The following is a 16,781-nucleotide window of genomic DNA, read 5'->3' on the forward strand; positions in this document are numbered from 1 at the left end:
CAAATCATTCATAAGCCTGAAGAATAGAAAAGGCAGCTTAGACTTTGCCAAAAAACATCTAAAAAAGCCAGACCAGTTCTGGAAAAGCATTCGTTGGACGGATGAAACTAAGATTAATCTGTACCAGAATGACGGGAAGAAAAAAGTGTGGAGGAGGCTTGGAACAGCTCATGATCCAAAGCACACAACGTCATCTGTAAAACATGGTGGAGGCAGTGTGATGGCATGGGCATGCATGGCTTCCAGTGGCACTGTGTCATTGGTGTTTATTGATGATGTGACAAGACAGAAGCAGCCGGATGAATTCTGCAGTGTTTACAGATATACTGTCAGCCCAGATTCAGCCAAAGGCAGCAAAGTTGATTGAACGGTATAGATGGACAATGATCCAAAACACACTGCAAAAGCAACCCAGGAGCTTTTGAAGGAAAAGAAGTGGAATATTCTGCAATGGCGGAGTCAATCACCTGATCTCAACCCAACTGAGCATGCATTTCACTTGCTGAAGGCAAAACTAAAGGCAGAAAGACCCACAAATAAAGAACAACTGAAGACAGCTGCAGATAGAGCCTGGCAAAGCATCATAAAGGAGGAAACCCAGTCGTTGGTCATGTCCATGGGTTCCAGACTTCAGGCTGTCATTTCCAGTAAAGGATTCTCAACAAAATATTAAAAACATTTTATTTATATTCATATTATATATTATATTCATTTGTCCAATTACATTTGAGTCCCTGAAAATAGAGGGACTGTGTATAAAAATGGTTGCAGTTCCTAAAATTTGTACTTGATATTTATGCTCAACCCCCTGAATTAAAGATAAACATCTGCACTTCAAATTCATTTGGATTATTTTGTTTAATTTATTCAGGTGGCATACAGAGCCAAAAGTATGAAAATTGTGCCTGTGTCCAGATATATATATGGACCCAACTGTGCATATTCTGACAGGTACCTGCTTACCCGCTCCTGCTGTGGGACCAATCTGACAGCGCAGTGTGATCTTGCACACGTGCAGTGAGGTCCAGTCCGAACACCAGCAAAAAACTGGGTGGAAACAGCGTTGGACTCCCAGGTTGGTAATTGTCTTTTTTCTTTGTCACAAAATGAATGCAGGTGTATGTAAAGCCTAATAATGAACTTCTCATATTTTCTAAATTTGGCTTGTTAAAAATACAGTACAGAGCCCCTCCCATGTTATGGAGAAGAGGAGGGGGGAGGTTATTGTAGTCCTGGTTGCACAGTTCTAGGGTGACAACACTGCTTCTCCATAAACACAGAGCACTGTGACTATAACTGATTATGCCGCTCCAACTGTCCATCCAAAACTGTAGTGCCTCCCACTCACAGGTGCAGGCAGGGGCGGACTGACAACTCATGGGGCCCCCCGGGCAATAGGGGATCATGGGGCCCCTGTGTCCTTTCCCAAACTCAAAAAAGCCTATGAAAAAGGTACCAGGGGCATCTCATGGGGCCCCCTACTGATCCCGGGCCCTCGGGCAGTGCCCAATTTTCCAAATGGTCAGTCAGCCACTGGGTGCAGGTAAGAAGGGAGCTCGTCCTGGCTCTATGGACGCACTCTGGGATGAATACGCCAACTCAGCCTGAGTGTAGGACCAATCAATACAGCTTCAGCTGAGCTCGATCCAGGCCATGGAAGGGAGAGGAGAAGAAGTCAGCTTTCAGCTGCTGAAGAGAGAGCCATACAGGGGATCGGTTCCAGTAATTGTTCCCTGCTGTGCCAATCACCTTCCTTGCCCACATCTGATTGACCCAGCTGTTTGGGCCCCATACAGGAGGACAGGTGGTACCCCCGTTTGCAGGATCACCATGTCAAAACAGAGAGAAAAAGTCTGAAAAAATAAAACTAATTCAGCCACCACATCTAAGGACTGATAAGCTGCAATATATTATATTTTTGTTCTTGGCTTTAGATAGTTATATTATAGGGTTAAAAAACATTAACTCAGGCTGTCTTTTTATTTTTTATATATTTGTTTCCCAATTCTCATTTTACACGCTTTCCTAAAAATGGTGGAGACTTATCCTGCAATGTATGATTTGCTTTCATTGAGTGTTCTATTTCAGAGATACGGCTGTGTCTAGACAGCGGTGGAAACAGGAAATGTAAATGATTATAATGCAAGCTACCAATGTAAACTATAACCAGACTCTGACTTCACTTACTGCGGTCAGGAAGATGCAGCAAAACCGAAGAAGCCGAGAATTGATTCAGTAACTGTATAAAAGCTGGATGTGATCAGAGGAAAGCGAGGTGGGGATCTGCAACATGTATTAACCTCCATGGCGGTATGATTATTTCAGATTTTTGGTGCTAAAAGCGGTACCATTTTTTTGCATGGAAATAAGTATTTTTTTTTTATTGTAGGCCTGTAATTTAGGAATAACTCACTGAAATCTGTCCGAACAAGAGTCTATTAAACATCCCGGATAAGATAAAACTTGAAACACAAAATCATAAATTATAATTTAATAAATAATCATAAAAAATATAATAATTTATTTAATTAATATAATCAAACCAAAAACAGTGAAATTTGAAATAGAGAGCCAAGTTCACACATCGCTGAGCAAAGTCGCAGAATCGTTTTCAGTGTCTGATGACGAATTTCCCCCACGAATCATTATCACTCAATTCTGCAAGTGGTTCTAATTTACTATCGCTGTTCTCTAGCCGGTCTAAAACCGATTTTGACATAAAGGGACGCTTTTTGGACGCCATCGACTTTTCTAAGTTTCCAGGCAGAAAGAACAGTCAAAATGCAGGCAGGGCACAGGACAAAGCAGTAGGGACAAAATGTATGTGAAATGTTTTGAAACAGCAATGTTTTAATGTGTAATAATCATTTTTAAAAAAATTACATCCCCAACGTCACAGGGACCGGAACACGGAAGCCGGATGCCGGCATCGGCCGGAGATGCTGCAGGGGACGCATCGCGGGAGCGAAGGACAAGGTAAGCACTGCAGGGAATCCCTATGCAACGCCACATGGTAAGCCCGAGTGTAGCTCGGCGTTACCGTTTTTGGTACTGAAACTTTACCCTGAGCTACACTCGGGAATACCGCCAGGGAGGTTAATAGGATAATCAGCAGTGTTTTATTATTTTCAACTGCATACCCATATGGAAGAAAAATATATTTGAAATATAATTTAAAAATATTCTACCCAAATATATTGACATATATTTGAAATGCTACAATTTTGACCATATTCAATATATTTAAAAATATTTCAATAAGTACATATATACTGCATGCTGAAATGCATTTTTTTTTACAAAATATATGAAAAATATTTTTAAAAATACATTCCAAATATACTGTATGTCTTTAAAAATACAAATCTACATTTTTGGAATGCATTTACAAATGTAAAAATATATGTTAAAATTACTTTTTAATATGTTAAAAAAATCTGAAGAATATATTTAAAAAATATATTTTGTCAAGTCTTGACAAAGCGTAACTGTGCGAACCATGTCTTCTTGGTAACACTGCATATGGTCCCAGCTGAAGCCAACGCCGGACACTGCCTTCCGCCCTTTGCTTGCTTGACGCCACCCGGGACACCGGTACACTGACACCATGTGATTCGAAGCCGACAAGAGCATTCTCCGATCTCCGCTCCCTTCAGAACGGACGGGCCGTCCATTGGAGTCACACTGTTCACATCAGGCTGGTCAAATTTTATTATATTTGCTACTTTGTCTCACTTAACCCCCCTGGCGGAATTCCCGAGTGTAGCTCGGGGTAAAGTTTCAGCACCACAAGTGGTAACCCCGAGCTACACTCAGGAATACACTGCGGCGTTGCTCCGGGATCTGTTCTTCTCTTACCTTGTCCTGCGCTCCCGCAATGTCCCCCCTGCAGTGTCCCCTGTAATGTCCTCCGGCCGATGCCGGCATCTGTCTTCTGGGTTCCGGTCCCTGCGAGCGTCGGGACGGACGGGGGATGGAACCAGCTGGATATTTAAAAATGTGAAAAAGTGACATTCACTAAATACACTAAAATCACATAGTAGAACATTGCTGCATCAAACCATTTCACATACATTTTGTCCCGAGTGCTTTGTCCTGCGCCCTGCCTGCATTTTTACTGTTCTTTCTGCCTGGAAACTGAGAAACGTCCATGGCGTCCAAAAAGCGTCCCTTTAGGTCAAAAGCGGTTTTAGACCAGCTAGAGAACAGCGATAGTAAATTACAACCACTTGCAGGATTGAGTGATAATGATTAGTGGGGGAAATTCGTCATCAGGCACTGAAAACGATGTTGCAACTTTGCTCAGTGATGTGCGAACTTAGCGCTATATTTCAAATTTCAGTGTTTTTGGTTTGATTATATTATTGAATTAAATGTATTATTATTATTATATTATTATTATTTTTTATGATTATTAAATTTTAATTTATGATTTTGTGTTTCAAATTTTACCATATCCGGGATGTTTACTAGACTCTTGTTCGGACAGATTTCAGTGAGTTATTCCTAAAAAGTACAGGCCTACAATAAAAAAAACAACATATTTCCATGGAAAAAATGTACCGCTTTGAGCACAGAAATACTGATATAATCATACCGCCAGGGAGGTTAATAAAGATGCACCTTCCCTAAGGTGCTTGACTGAGAGCATTTGCTACAGCGCCTATTCTTTTCAGTTCACCTCAACCCCATAGAACACCTTTGGGATGAATTAGAGCGGAGACTGCGATCCAGGCCTTCTCATCCGACATCAGTGCCTGACCTCACAAATGTGCTTCTGGAAGAATGGTCAAACCTTCCCATAGACACCCTCCTAAACTTTGTGGACGGCCTTCCCAGAAGAGTTGAAGCTGTTATAGCTGCAAAGAGTGGGCCAACTCAATATTGAACCCTACGGACTAAGACTGGGAGGCCATTAAAGTTCATGTGCGTGTAAAGGCAGGCCAACCAATACTTTTGGCAATATAGTGTGTATGTAAATTGACAGAGCTATATACATATCTGTATCTATAATAATTAGAGATGAGCGAATCGAACCAGGCGAAGTGGAATTCGTTTCGAATTTCAGGAAAAATTCGATTCGCGGCAAATCCGAATATTAGCATACTTTTCTTCTTCATGAAAAGAAGAATGAGAAGAAGAAGAAGAATGAAAAGAAGAATGAGAAGAAGAATGAAAAGAAGAATGAGAAGAATGAAAAGAAGAATGAAAAGAAGAAGAAGAATGAAAAGAAGAATGAAAAAATGGAAACAAATAGATACAATGTTTCAACCGCTGTAAATGTGAATGTCAGAGAACTGTCAGAAATAGCGGAGCTCTGCAGATACACTTTTTGCCGGCTTGGAATTCTTCTTATTTTCATCCTACTTCTTCTTCTTTTATTACATTACATTACATTACATTGAGTTTATATAGCGCCAAAGGGTTTGCTCAGCGCTGTACAATAGAGGGGGGGACAATACATGAAACATTACAGCAGCTACGAACAGCACACGAGGGGTAAGAGGGCCCTACTCTTTCGAGCTTACAATCTGGGAGGGAGGGGGTAGTGGTACAGGAGGAAGTGGCTGTGGGGGATGGAGTGGTAGGAGGAATGAAGGAGAGCAGCAGTTAGGTGAGGGTGGGGTAGGCTTCCCTGAAGAGGTGGGTTTTCAGGGAGCGCCTGAAGGTGAGGAGGGAAGGTGACAGTCTGATGGATTGGGGTAGTGAGTTCCAGAGGATGGGGGAGGACCTGGAGAAGTCTTGCAGACGTGCGTGTGAGGAGGAGACCAGGGAGCAAGATAGAAGGAGGTCCTGTGAAGAGCGAAGGGTACGGGTAGGGTGGTACTTGGGAATCAGGTCGGTGAGGTAGTTAGGGGCAGTGTTGTGAATGGCTTTGTAGGTCAGAGTGAGTAGTTTGAATTTGATGCATTGGGCGATAGGGAGCCAGTGGAGGGAGAGGCAGAGGGGGGTGGCAGAGGTGGAGCGGCTGGTGAGGTGGATGAGTCTGGCAGCTGAGTTCAGGATGGTCTGAAGCGGGGAGAGTTTGCACTGGGGTTGGCCGGTGAGGAGGGAGTTGCAGTAGTCAAGGCGTGAGATAATCAGGGAGTGCACAAGTAGTTTAGCGGTGTCTGGGGTAAGGAAGGTGCGTATTTTGGCGATATTGCGGAGGTGGAGCCTGCATGTGTTTGTCAGTGATTTGACATGAGGTTGGAAGGAGAGGTTAGAGTCCAGAATGACCCCAAGGACTTTGGCTTGCGGGGCGGGATTGATGGTGGTGATGTTAGTAGTGATGGATAGGATGGGGGGGGGGCGCGGGCAGGAGGGAAGACGAGAAGCTCGGTTTTGGAGAGGTTGAGTTTGAGGAAATGGAGCGACATCCAGTCAGAGATGTCGTTTAGGAGGTGAGTGATGCGGGCGGAGAAAGTGGAGGTGAGGTGAGGGGTGGAGAGGTAAATTTGAGTGTCATCAGCATAGAGATGGTAGTTGAAGCCGTGGGAGTGTATGAGTTTGCCAAGGGAGGAGGTGTAGATGGAGAAGCGAAGGGGTCCAAGGACAGAGCCCTGGGGGACCCCAACAGAGAGGGGGAGGGAAGGGGAGGTGGCACCATTGTAGGAAACGCTGAAGGAGCGTCGGGATAGGTAAGAGGAGAACCAGGAGAGAGCGGTGTCTCTGATGCCAAGGGAGAATAGTTTATTAAGGAGGAGGGGGTGGTCAACTGTGTCGAAGGCCGCGGAGAGGTCCAGGAGGAGGAGGACAGAGTAGTCGCCTTTGGCTTTGGCGGTAAGTAGGTCGTTGGTGATTTTGAGGAGGGCGGTTTCGGTGGAGTGTAGGGGACGGAAGCCGGACTGTAGTGGATCAAGGAGGTTGTTGTCAGTTAGGTGGTTCTTCTTCTTCATCCTCATCCTCATCCTCAGAAGAAGAAGAAGATGAGGATGAGGATGAAGAAGAAGAAGAAGAAGAAGAAGAAGAAGTAGGATGAAAATAAGAAGAATTCCAAGCCGGGAAAAAGTGTATCTGTCAGAAATAGAGGAGCTCTGCAGATACACTTTTTGCCGGCTTGGAATTCTTCTTCTTCATCCTCATCCTCTTCTTCTTCTGAGGATGAGGATGAGGATGAAGAAGTAGGATGAAAATAAGAAGAATTCCAAGCCGGGAAAAAGTGTATCTGCAGAGCTCCGCTAAGTGTATCTGCAGAGCTCCGCTATTTCTGACAGTTCTCTGACATTCACATTTTACAGCGGTTGAAACATTGTATCTATTTGTTTCCATTTATGGAAACAAATAGATACAATGTTTCAACCGCTGTAAATGTGAATGTCAGAGAACTGTCAGAAATAGAGGAGCTCTGCAGATACACTTTATGCCGGCTTGGAATTCTTCTTATTTTCATCCTACTTCTTCTTCTTCTTCATCCTCATCCTCATCCTCTTCTTCTTCTGAGGATGAGGATGAAGAAGAAGAAGAAGAAGTAGGATGAAAATAAGAAGAATTCCAAGCCGGCAAAAAGTGTATCTGCAGAGCTCCGCTAAGTGTATCTTCAGAGCTCCGCTAAGAAATAGCGGAGCTCTGCAGATACACTTTTTGCCGGCTTGGAATTCTCCTTCTTCTCATCCTTCTTCTTCTTCTCATCCTTCTTCTTCTTCTCATCCTTCTCCTTCTTCTCATCCTTCTCCTTCTTCTCATCCTTCTTCTTCTTCTCATCCTTCTCCTTCTTCTCATCCTCCTTCTTCTTCTCATCCTTCTTCTTCTTCTCATCCTTCTTCTTCTTCTCATCCTTCTTCTTCTTCTCATCCTTCTCCTTCTTCTCAAACTTCTCCTTCTTCTCATCCTTCTTCTTCTTCTCATCCTTCTTCTTCTTCTCATCCTTCTTCTTCTCATCCTTCTCCTTCTTCTTATCCTTCTTCTCATCCTTCTCCTTCTTCTCATCCTTCTTCTCATCCTTCTCCTTCTTCTCATCCTTCTCCTTCTTCTCATCCTTCTCCTTCTTCTCATCCTTCTCCTTCTCCTTCTTCTCATCCTTCTCCTTCTTCTCATCCTTCTCCTTCTCCTTCTCCTTCTTCTCATCCTTCTCCTTCTTCTCATCCTTCTCCTTCTTCTCATCCTTCTCCTTCTCCTTCTCCTTCCTCATCTCCAAGGGCATTTAAATTAAAGGTACAGTGTTCTGCACTAATATAAAGGCTCTCTGAAGCCTAGAAACCCTTTTTATAAGTTAAATTCGCAGCGAATAAATTCGCATCGAATCGAATTTCTTCCTCAAATTCGGCGAATCAGCCGAATCGAATTTTTGAATAATTCGCTCATCTCTAATAATAATAATGTGGAGCAAAGCCCATAAAGTTTACTCTTTCATACAGTGGATAACATGCCAGGTCCTCTGATTTGTAACAATTTCATTAATAAAACTTCAATAAATGTTTGAAATAAGAATACATAAATGGACACAGTGACTACCATTATGGTATTTATGATTAAAGCAAAACTTCAGGTATGAATTTTATTGCATACTTATATTGGCCCAGCTTGACACCATGTAAATATACATATCTCATACCTGAGGGCTTCAGTTGGCAATACTACACTACTGACTGTTCTCCAATCCTAGAGGACGCCATTTTTGGAGAAACGCGCGTCGGGCGGAGCTCTCTGTGACGTCACCTCGTTCCGGCTGGTGGTCTGACACCGTGGGAATTGTAAATGTTTATACTGCCTTTATGCACCTTATCTATGTAAGTGAAATACTTTAATAAATTCTTTGCAGGTTTATCAGGTCGCACTGTGAAGTTTTCTTCTGTTTTAAACCTTTCCTTGCATGATGTGGAGAGCTGTCTGATGTGATGGATTCGTTCAAGTGAAGCTGCAGTTGTCCATTCATCTCCTTGATAGGGATAACTAGGGTGTCAGTGTGGGATCTGAACACCATCTGCTCGTTTGATCTCTTGATTGGAGATCAAAGTGTCTGGTAAGAGGCAGGTTTTTTCCTTTTGTGTCAAGCATTTGTGGACACCTATGCACTTTCCGTTGGAGGATTTCTTTAGCAAACAGCACTGTGTTATTGGATTTTGGGACTTTTATTATTTAATATATGAATGTGGACTTTTATCATTTCAAATAATTTATGCCCTTTTTATGTAGCAGCATTTATTTGATTATTGTTTATGATTATTTAGTGTACAGCGCACTCATTTTTTTATATGATACTACACTAATACCTGCGATCTTCTGGGTCCAGTGTCGAGTGACTTGACTGCAGGGGTCACTTGCTTGGCACTGCTGCCATACACAAAACACCTTTTTTCCAGTGAGTAGAAGGCCTTTGTTCTTCAATTGACATGCTGGACAGGAGGGGCAATAATATTCCGATCACCACCATGTCCAATCAGAGGGTGACTTTGATTCATTGAAAAAAAAAAAAAAAAGTGCAAAGTGTTCCATAAATGGTGGGGGTGCTGTGCAGTCAACCCCCTGTCATCAGTGTGCAGAGGAGAAGGCACTCATCAAAGGACCCGGAAGATCGCGGCTGTCACTGCAGTAGGTTTGAGATACGCATACTTACATTTTGATAAGCGACATCGTACCTGGAGTTCAGGAACAGCAAGCGATCGAATGCTGCACATTTATAATATCCAAACAGGCAAAAAATAAACCAAAATAAACCAGATCACAATAAATAAACTGAGAACAAGATAACATGCTTCAGTGTCAGACTTTGTGGGAACCAGATATTGGCTCGCTGTCAGATCCCTTAACTTGGAACAAAATAAGAGAATCTGAAATATGTTTTAAAATGCAAAACAATATAAGAAACCAAAAATCAAATATTGCGGTGGTAGGGGCGGACTGACAACTCATGGGGCCCCCGGGCAATAGGGGATCATGGGGCCCCTGTGTCCTTGCCCAAACTCAAAAGAGCCTATGAAAAAGGTACCAGGGGCATCTCATGGGGCCCCCTACTGACCCCGGACCCTCGGGCAGTGCCTGAGTTTCCAAATGGTCAGTCCGCCCCTGGTGGCGAGTAACTCTTAAGGCCTGGCTAGTAGCTCAGGACTTGAAAATTTTAAGCCCTGATTTAAACGAAACATGTTTCACAGCTGAAGGGAACATAAATGGCTTTAGAATATAAAATTGTGACATTTGGATCAGTGTGTAACGGAACCGACCCCAGACTGCACTTAGGTATTTCCGTTAGACTACCGCTTCCCCGTCCGAACATCGACAGCAGACACCACAGCCGACCATACAAGACTAGACAATACCAGTCGAAGTAAACCAGGAAGTAGACTAGTTTATTTGAACACAGATACAAGATATATACACTCAGGAGACAATCCCCCCTCCCTGCATAATGACACAGGGCGGGGCAATCTTCATTTAGTAACAAAAGACACACCAACAGACAGTCCCATCAGGAGGGCTGATGGAGACACCCCCCCCCCCACCAAGCCAATACACATAAACACATACATCCCATAATAGTTTGCTGCCAAGCAAGACACACAATAGAACAATGGGATGCACCACGTGGCATTAAACAATCAACAACCCCCTCCCCAATATTAGGGCAGATCACCCTGTACCCCTAACCCATAAGAGGGATATGAGGAGCTGAGACAGGGGTCTCCCCTCTCCAAAGTGAGCTGGTTTTCATGGGCCCCCCACCCAAAGTGACTCCCGTCACACAGTGGCTTTTAGGCCTGTGGCGCACATAACTGTATACCCGTAGGGGGCCGGGTTTACCTGCATGGGGATGCGCAGGTAGTCTGTGCATCCCCGTACAGGCAGTCCATTGTGGTCAATCAGCATGCTGCTGCATCACACTGGGAGCAGTGGCACCCTAATTGACCGCAATGGGACTGCCGCCTTTCTCTCGGTGCATGGCCCCAAATTCATCCCCACATCTGGAAGCTAAAGTAAAAGAAAAAAAAAAGTGAAATTGATAAGTCTTGGTTCACACTAGAGCGACCGGAACGTGGTGCGACTTACAGTACGACTTTGCCAGGCGACTTGAGTACTAATTTGAAGTGATTCTGAAGCAACTCTTAGGGGATGCCTGGGTAATCTTGCTGTAATGTCTGATCCAAATCACATCAATATAGATTAGGATCCAACTTGGATGTGACTTCCATTAAAGTCTATGGGCACAAGTTGGATAGAAGTCACCTTGAAGTAGTACAGGAACCTTTTCTAAAGTCAGTAAGACTTCAGTAGACAGCTCTCAATGACTAACATGGGATTTCACATGTCATGTGACTTGGGGTCTCACAAGTCGGATCCAAAGTTGCAGAAGTGTGAACCGAGCCTAATGGGCCCTGTGTTTGCCTGCAGGTAGAATATACAACTTCCTCCACTGGCTTCTGATCATTCTGTGAACAAAGTTCAATATAATAACTGTTGGAGATACAACAGCATGTACTATATAGTATTGTGTGTTAATATCACTTGACCAGTAGATGGCACTGTACACTAAAGGTTACTAGTTGTGTCTATGTGAAAACTTGTTGGTTCCTCTCTATCATCTCTTCAGGAAGTAATGTGTCTGTAATATGTCTGCTGAGAAATGTGCTCTGTATGTTTGCAACTTAAGCCACACAAGTAAAGTCTGAATTCTGCTATCACTACCAGTGTCTTCTATAACACATAACCAACAGGTTATGGGCCCAGCTCCAGACACTGGGAAAAGGAGAACTACAAGCAAGTAAGTGCTGTATTTACAATCCTACCAAATCCTGTGTGGGGAAACAAGAGCTGTAAACAATTCACTGAAAGATTGCAAGTGCTTCAGATATGAAGTTTACAATAGCAAAGCTCAACAATGCCAACTACCAGCTATGGAAGTTTAAGCTTGAAATGCTGTTATCCAAAGATGACTTGTGGCCGGTACTAGATACACACAGACCCAATGACAACCCGGAAGAATGGGACAGAAAAAACAGGCAAGCAAAAGCAGTCATAAGCCTGTTAGTGGAGGACGATCAACTCATTCATATAAGGAAAGAAAGCACAGCTAAAGATATGTGGACTGCACTACAAAGACTGCATGAACGTGCAAACCTAAACAGTAAACTATATCTGCTACGCAAACTGTATAAGATGAGGCTAGAAAAAGGGCAGGAAATGGGTGAACATGTAAATGCGATGCTAGAAATTGTGGACCAGCTGGATGCAATAGGTGAAGAATTAAAAAGCAACCATGTTGTGTCAATACTTCTGTGCAGCCTTCCAGAATCATACAGTGCCCTTATAAATGCTCTAGAAACTAGACCGGAAACTGAACTGACACTAGAATATGTTAAGGGAAAATTAATTGATGAATACAGCAGAAGAAAGGAAAATTTGCATAGTGAAGAGAAGGAGAGACCAAAGGCAGCTCTGAAGGTGCATGAAGGCATAAGACAAAGCAAAGAAACCAGGGTATGTTTTCGCTGCAAAAAGGCCGGTCACCTGAAAAATAACTGTTCAATCTGGAAAGCTGAGCAGCGAAAGCGGGAGCTACCCACAAGAGAAAGAGCTAAAGCGGTAATGAAAGACAATGAAAGTGCATCATGGAGTGGTACTTTTAAAGTGACTCAGAATAGTACCCCACACGGATGGTACATTGATTCAGGGGCAATAAGTCACATGACAAGCAACGAGACATTCTTCACAGAAATTGATTTTAGTGTAAAAGATAAAGTCTTCCTAGCAAATGGGAAAAGTATTACAGCGGAAGGTAAAGGTCAGGGATTTCTGAACTGCAAAACGCCATCAGGGGGCAAGCAGAGCATCCTTGTAAGAATGTTCTATATGTTCCAAGCCTAGAAGGAAGCCTCCTATCAGTTAAAACCCTTGCAAGCAATGGACTCACTGTCCAGTTCAGAGGTAATGAATGCACAATTCAAAATGGAAAGCAAATCCTAGCAAGAGGAAGATTAAATGAACATCTGTACAAAATCATCACTGAAAGTGAGAAGGCCAATGCGGCAGCTCATAACCCACATGACAAGTGCATCCACCTGTGGCATAGAAGATTGGGGCATCGAAACCCAGAAGCTATAAAGGACTTTGCAAAGAGAGGTCTATCAGAAGACATGAAAATATTGCCTTGTCACACTCTCAGCAAGTGCACGTGTTGCATCAAAGCAAAGGCCACCCGAACCTCTCTTCCACAGACCAGTCAGAATAAAACCATTAAACCCATGGAACTGATACACAGTGATGTGTGCGGACCAATGAAAACCATCACACCTGGCGGGAACAGATATTTACTGACTTTCATCGATGATTATTCCCGGTACACAATAACGTATCTAATGAAGCACAAAAGTGAGACATTAGAAAAACTTCAAGAGTTTGTAGCTATGACAAGCAACAAATTTCAAAGGAAACCTGGAATAATACGCACTGACAATGGAGGGGAATATATGAATAAAGAGATGGAATCATACCTAAAGAAACAAGGTATTATACACCAAACAACTGTACCACACACTCCTGAGCAAAACGGTGTAGCTGAAAGAAAGAATTGCACTCTTGTAGAAATGACAAGATGTATGATTACGGACGCTGCCTTACCTAACAAATATTGGGGAGAAGCAATAATGACTGCAACATACCTACAAAACAGGCTCCCATCAAAAGCTATTGAGAGTACACCATATGAAATGTGGAATGGATCAAAACCTAACGTAGGACACATCAGAGTATTTGGCTGTAAAGCATATGCCCACATTCCAAGTCAGAAATGCTCCAAGTCGGAGAACAAAGCCATAGAAGGCATTCTGGTTGGCTACAGTGAGCAGAGTAAGGGATATAGAATCCTTTGTCCAAAGACCAACAAGGTCACAGTAAGCCGCAGTGTTTATTTTGATGAAAGTGAAGCACCAGATAATAAAATTCTTGAAAAATGTGGAGAGGATTTACACGCTGAATCGGCAAGAGACACTGACCCATGCGAAGCAGGACAAGAGCCAGAACAAGAAGTGGAACTTACAATCAACGAGCCAATAGAACCCACTGAACAACAAGAAATCAGAAGATCTTCTCGAATGACAAAAGGGATACCACCCCGCAGGTTATCATACGCTGATAAAACACATCAAACACAGGAGCCAACATCCTGGGAAGACATAGAAACTTTGCCGAGAAGGGAAGCCAATCAGTGGAGAAAAGCAGCTGAAGAAGAAATAAAATCACTTCAAGAAAATAAAACTTGGTCACTAACAGAACTCCCTCCTGGTCGCAAAACCATCGGAAGCAAATGGACTTTTAAAGTGAAATATGATACAGAAGGAAACATCTATAGATACAAAGCAAGATTAGTTGCCAAGGGATACTCCCAGAAATTTGGAGAAGATTACGATGAGACATTTGCTCCAGTTGTGAAACATTCTACCATAAGAACACTCCTTAGTATTGCTGCCGAAAAGGGAATGCAAGTAAAGCATCTAGATGTCAAAACTGCCTTTTTGTATGGGGACATCAAGGAGGATCTGTACATGGAACAGCCACCAGGCTTTGAGAAAGAAAAGAACCTTGTGTGCAAACTGCAAAAGAGCATCTACGGGCTCAAGCAAGCGGCGAGAGCATGGAATGAAAAAGTGAATGAAATACTCAGAAAAGAAGGGTTCTCAAAAAGTAAAGCAGATCCATGTCTGTATTCAAAGAATCAAGAGAACAAATGGACATACATCCTAATATACGTCGATGACATCTTGACGTGTTTTGAACAAGAAGGGGACTATGACCAAATAGTTCACAAACTGAAACAAAATTTTGAAATTAAAGAGTTGGGGAACATTACTCACTACCTAGGAATTCAAATAGAGCGGGAAGAGGATGGAAGCTATCTTCTTAACCAAAGTCAGAAAATTACAGAAATGTTAGAACAGTTTCACATGCAAGATGCAAATGAAGCGAAAACACCAATGGAACCAGATTATCCAAAAACAAGAGAACGTCATTGTTTTCTACAAAAGAGACTCAATGTCATATAATTATGCACATGCCCTTGAGAAGGGGTGTTGGAGATACAACAGCATGTACTATATAGTATTGTGTGTTAATATCACTTGACCAGTAGATGGCACTGTACACTAAAGGTTACTAGTTGTGTCTATGTGAAAACTTGTTGGTTCCTCTCTATCATCTCTTCAGGAAGTAATGTGTCTGTAATCTGTCTGCTGAGAAATGTGCTCTGTATGTTTGCAACTTAAGCCACACAAGTAAAGTCTGAATTCTGCTATCACTACCAGTGTCTTCTCTAACACATAACCAACAATAACAACATACAAAGCCATCCAGGAAGAAGTCTATCCTGCTTCTAATTAGTAAACTGCCTTTTATTTCCTCCATCAGCCCATCCCCCACAGCTATTACCTTTTGTATCACTCAACCCTTCCTCCTAGATTGTAAGCTCTGACGAGCCGGGCCCTCTGTTTCCTCTTGTACCAAATTGTATTGTAACTGTAATGTCTGCCTTCATTTTGTAAAGCGCTGTGCAAACTGTTGGCGATAAAAATCCTGTATAATAATAATAATACACAACTCTGCCCTGAACTACATCATCAACCTCATCTCAAAGTATCATCCAAAATGTCCTCTCCACACCTCCTTTTCTCCAGCTCCTTCGTCACCTCCTCTCATGCTCGCCTCCAGACCTTCTCAAGAGCCTCTCCCACCCTCTGGAACTCCTTACCACAATCTGTCCAGATATTCTGTTCACCTTTAGGAGTTCCCTGAAAACTTATCTCTTCAGGAAAGCTTATCCCACCTCCCCCTAACAACTTGAATTTTACTTTCCAGTAAAAAACTGTATTACCTTTTGTATCATTGCCCCTAACTCTAGATCCTTGGTGTCCAATCTGTGGACCTTTGGCACTTTTTATGTGGTCCTCAGGGCCCCTTCAGACACTAATATGTGTTTCATTATTGCCCTGTTATAGTAGTGATTTCTAGCAGCCTCTTGTACCAGGTCTCTAGTCTATGACTGTTTCCTGAGGAAATGATCAGAGAATGCAGACATGATACAAGAGATGATGGGGCAGTGAAGGGAAATGTATGTCTTTTAGGTCTGTCATTTTGTTTTTCCCACTCCATTTTATATTCCATGTTGATTAATTGTTTTGTATTATAACCAGAATGAGTTAATGAAAATATGCTATGTCAGTTATGTATTACAGAACTATACTCACAAAATTCTTCTATCTTTTATCTTAGCTTAGCCTTGGTAGAGACGGTAAAAGTATCCAATTATTTCTTTGTATTAACAAGCACCTGTTTCTGTTATGATACAATTAAATGTCAAATATTTCTGTTCCATGAGAAAATAATTGTTTGTTACTTATAACTAATTACAAATGCCTGAGAAAGATCATGTTCACAGCCTTGAAAAGTATCTAGCGAGATTCTATTGTATGTAGCAGATAAGTTTTTATGTAATATTATAGACATTCCTTAAATTTTGCTTCTCATCATTATTCAGGATTGACGTAAATGCTTGTATTCTCACTTGCACGTTATATTGTACTATATAAGAGAGCTTTCGTTGTGGAATAAATTAGAAGTTTTTGGTTACTTATAAGACGGTCTCATGTGTGATTACTTGTAACCAATGCTTCTCCAGGCCTGAGGAGACAGAACGAGTGACAGAGAACTTAGACCAGGGGTCTAAGGGTCAATAGAACCAACAGTTTTGGGGGCTCGTCCGGGATATCGGCATCACCCGCTCAGTAACCATCCACTTGTCCGGTAAGTAGAATTATTTTCTATATAACCTGTACAAGTTGGATACAAGGAAACTGGGAGGCTCTGATTAGTCCGATATC

This window comes from Staurois parvus, unplaced genomic scaffold (assembly GCF_062004578.1).
Source record: "Staurois parvus isolate SC_StPar_1 unplaced genomic scaffold, SC_StPar_1.0 ptg000187l, whole genome shotgun sequence".
In the NCBI taxonomy this organism is placed as follows: Eukaryota; Metazoa; Chordata; class Amphibia; order Anura; family Ranidae; genus Staurois; species Staurois parvus.